This window comes from Neofelis nebulosa, chromosome 1 (assembly GCF_028018385.1).
Source record: "Neofelis nebulosa isolate mNeoNeb1 chromosome 1, mNeoNeb1.pri, whole genome shotgun sequence".
Classification (NCBI taxonomy): domain Eukaryota; kingdom Metazoa; phylum Chordata; class Mammalia; order Carnivora; family Felidae; genus Neofelis; species Neofelis nebulosa.
Genome location: NC_080782.1, coordinates 150,819,667 through 150,824,162, shown reverse-complemented (window position 1 = coordinate 150,824,162; position 4,496 = coordinate 150,819,667).

The window sequence follows — 4,496 nt, the reverse complement described above, 5'->3', positions numbered from 1 at the left end:
TGGAACGTGTGAACAAAGAAAGGGGCGCGCGAGTACTGCAGGAGGGATGGGCGCGCGCACCCAGGTCGCTTCCCAACCCCTGCTTCTCATCGAAGGCACGAAATAGACCAGCTTATTGCGGGCACAGCCGCCCTTCATCAGCCAGGCCCCAGTTCCTTTGGGGGGTGGGGAAGGTGCAACACCATGGTTCCCAGAACCCAGGAACGGCTCCAGGCTCAGGGGTGCTCCCTCCAATCCAGAGATTCAGAGTCAACACCGGGGTCTACCTGTGCTTACTCTAGCCCCCCATACCCAGAGGTCAAACCACTCAGAATCTGTGGTGCCTAGATCCTAAGGGATGGTACAACCACCTGAGTGTTCAGGAGGCGGGAGGACCCCAGGAGGGAACTGGCTAGGCGTGGGACACCAGAGTGGAGTCCCTAACCTACCCTCTTCCCTTTCCCTAGAACCTGACTTTCCAGCTACTCCTTCTTGTCTCTCCTTCCCCTTTCCTGGGAAGTAAGGATTCTAGACACATTTCATAAAATCAGAACTTGTAGGGGCACCTGACTGGCTCAGGTCATGATTTCACAGTTCCTGGGTTCAAGCCCCACCACTGGCTTTGTGCTGACAGCTCAGAGCCTAGAGCCTGCTTCGGATTCTGTCTCCCTCTCTCTCTGCTGCTCCCCCGCTCATGCTCTGTCTCTCGAAAATAAATAGACGTTAAAAAAAAAAATTTGTTATGGGACACCTGGGTGGCTCAGTCGGTTGAGCCTCCAACTTCGGCTCAGGTCATGATCTCACAGTTTGTGGGTTGGAGCGCCACATCAGGCTCTGTGCTGACCGCTTGCTCAGAGCCTGGAGGCTGCTTCACATTCTGTGTCTCCAACTCTCTCTGCTCCTCCCCCGCTCACGCTTTGTCTCACTCTGTTTCTCAAAAATAAATAAATGTAAAAAAAAAAATTTTTTTTTAATTTTTTGTTAAAAAAAAAATCAGAGGCACCTGGTTGGCTCAGTTGGTTAAGCATCTGACCTCACCTCAGGTCATGATCTCCATTCTCACCATTGTTGGTTGGTGATGTCCACTCTCACCATTGTTGTTTAACATAGTGTTGGAAGTCCTAGCATCAGCAATCAGACAACAAAATGAAGTAAAAGGCATGAAATAGGCAAAGAAGAAGTCAAACTTTCACTTTTCACAGACGACATGATACTCTACATGGAAAACCCAAAAGACTCCTAGAACCAATATATGAATTCAGCAAAGTTGCAGGGTACAAAATCAATGTACAGAAATCGGTTGCATTTTTATACACCAATAATGAAGCAACAGAAAAGGAAATCAAGGAATTGATCCCATTTACAATTGCACCAAAAACTGTAAAATGCCTAGCAATAAACCTAACCAAAGAGGTGAAAAATCTATACACCGAAGACTATAGAAAGCTTATGAAGGAAATTGAAGAAGACACAAAGAAATAGCAAAACATTCCATGCTCATGGATTGGAAGAATAAATATGTTAAAATGTCAGTACTATCCAAGGCAATCTACACAGTGCAATAACAATCAAAATTACACCAGCATTCTTCTCAAAGCTAGAACAAACAATCCTAAAATTTGTATGGAACCACAAAAGACCCTGAATAGCTAAAGTAATATTGAAGAAGAAAACCAAAGTGGGAGGTATCACAATCCCAGACTTTAGCCTGTACTACAAAGCTGTAACCATCAAGACATTATGGTATTGGCACAAAAAACAGACATATAGACCAATGGAATAGAATACAGAACATAGAATTAGACCCACAAATGTATGGCCAACTAATTTTTGACAAAACAAGAAAGAGCATCCAATGGAAAAAAGACAGTCTTTTTAGCAAATGGTGCTGGGAGAACACGGAGAAGAATGAAACTAGACCACCTTCTTACACCATACACAAAAATAAACTCAAAATGGATGACAGACCTAAATTTGAGAAGGAAACCATCAAAACCCTAGAGGAGAAAGCAGGCAAAAACCTCTTCGACCTCAGCAGCAGCAATTTCTTACTCAACACATCTCCAAACGCAAGGGAATTAAAAGCAAAAAAATGAACTATTGGGACCTCATCAACATAAAAATCTTCTGCACTACAAAGGAAACAATCAACAAAACTAAAAGGCAACCGATGGAATGGGAAAAGATATTTGCAAATGACATACCAGATAAAGGGCTAGTGTCCAAAATCCAAAAAAAAACTTACCAAACTGAACACCCAAAAAAACAAATAACCCAGTGAAGAAATGGGCAGAAGACATGAATAGACACTTTTCCAAAGAAGACATCCAGATGGCCAACAGACACATGAAAAGATGCTTAACGTCACTCATCATCAGGGAAATACAAATCAAAACCACACTGAGATACCACCTCACACAAGTCAGAGTGGCTAAAATGAACAAATCAGGAAACTACAGATGCTGGTGAGGATGTGGAGAAATGGGAACCCTCTTGCACTGTTGATGGGAATGCAAACTGGTGCAGCCGCTCTGGAAAACAGTGCGGAGGTTCCTCAAAAAATTAAAAATAGAGCTACCCTATGATCCAGCACTAGCACTGCTAGGAATTTACCCAAGGGATACAGGAGTGCCGATGCATAGGGGCACTTGTACCCCAGTGTTTATAGCAGCACTTTCAACAATAGCCAAATGATAGAAAGAGGCTAAATGTCCATCAACTGATGAATGGATAAAGATGTGGTTTATATATTCAATGGAATACTACTTGGCAATCAGAATGAAATCATGCCATTTGCAGCAATGTGGATGGGACTCGAAGGTATTATGTTGAATGAAATAAATCACTCAGAGAAAGACGGATATCGTATGTTTTCACTCATATGTAGATCTTGAGAAACTGAACAGAAGACCATGGGAGAAGGGAAGGGGAAAAAAATAGAGACAAACAGGGAGGGAGGGAGACAAACCACAAGAAACTATTAAATACAGATAACAAACTGAGAGTGGATGGGAGGTGGGAGGGAGGGGGAAATGGGTGATGGGCATTGAGGAGGGCACTTGTTGGGATGAGCACTGGGTGTCGTATATAAGCCAATTTGACAATAAATTATATTCATAAAAAATAATGCCGCATTGCATATTTCAAAGTCATTAAGAAACTAAGTCTTAAAAGTTCTTACCACAATAGAAAAATTCTGTAACTATGAATGGTGATAGGTGTTGATTAGACTTGCTGTGGTGATTATTTTGCAATATATCCAAATATCCAATCATTATGTTATACACCTGAAATAAAATGTTGTCTGTCCATCATATCTCAATAAAAAAGAACACATTGGATAAAAAAAATCAGAACTTAGAGGTAGCAACTTGATATCATTTTAGACACCTAAGAGCAATATTATCTGGGCCTAAAATTTGATCCCTGTTTTCAAGGTCAGGCTTTTCTTCACCCTAATCTTTGTTTTCTGCACCTTAACAGATCCTGTAGGCCTTTGTGTCTTTCTTTTCTAATAAGTCTGAGTCTATGGGATAAGAGACATGACCTGGCAATGCGAGGTGGAACTCAGAAGTCAGCTCCCTTACAAACACTCTGACTGAAGTTAATACGATTAGTTGGATGGTGCACACTTTGGAATACTTAGACTATTTAAAAGTTTTGATGTTCTAATAATTACCCCCGCTTCTTTGTTGTTGTTTTTTAAATCTTTTTGCCTGCATTTCGATTATTATCACTTAGTGAATGACCCAAGTCCTTTTATTAGACCAAGTAGTTTTTCAAAGTAGTTGTGACAATCTGTACTGCTCTCAGCAAACAGAAGGAAATATGATTCTATATAACCTATATCTAAAGGGATGTACATTAATGAGATATACAAACGGTTTCTAAAACCCAGGAGTTGGACCTTCATTCTTATACAAAAAAATGTTGACAATATTGACTTTTCAACCTCCCAGTGTTTCATCAGCCTCTTGTGCTTCAACGCCCTTTTTAAAATAAAAAAAGAGGGGGGCGCCTGGGTGGCGCAGTCGGTTAAGCGTCCGACTTCAGCCAGGTCACGATCTCGCGGTCCGTGAGTTCGAGCCCCGCGTCAGGCTCTGGGCTGATGGCTCGGAGCCTGGAGCCTGTTTCCGATTCTGTGTCTCCCTCTCTCTCTGCCCCTCCCCCGTTCATGCTCTGTCTCTCTCTGTCCCAAAAAATAAATAAAAAAAAAAAAAATGTTGAAAAAAAAAAAAATAAAAAAAGAGGAAAAACTCATGATACTACCACAGTATGAATGAAATTATCCTAGGTGTTTAAAGGTAGCCCTCTACTCTGTTAATGAAATAAATCTTGGGGTGCCTGGGTGGCTCAGTCGGTTAAGTGTCTGACTTCAGCTCGGGTCATGATCTCACAGTTTGTGAGTTCAAGCCCCACGACGGGCTTTGTGCTGACAGCTTGGAGCCTGGAGCCTGCTTTGGATTCTATGTCTCCCTCTCTCTCTGTTCCTCCCCCACTCGTTCTCTCTCTCTCTC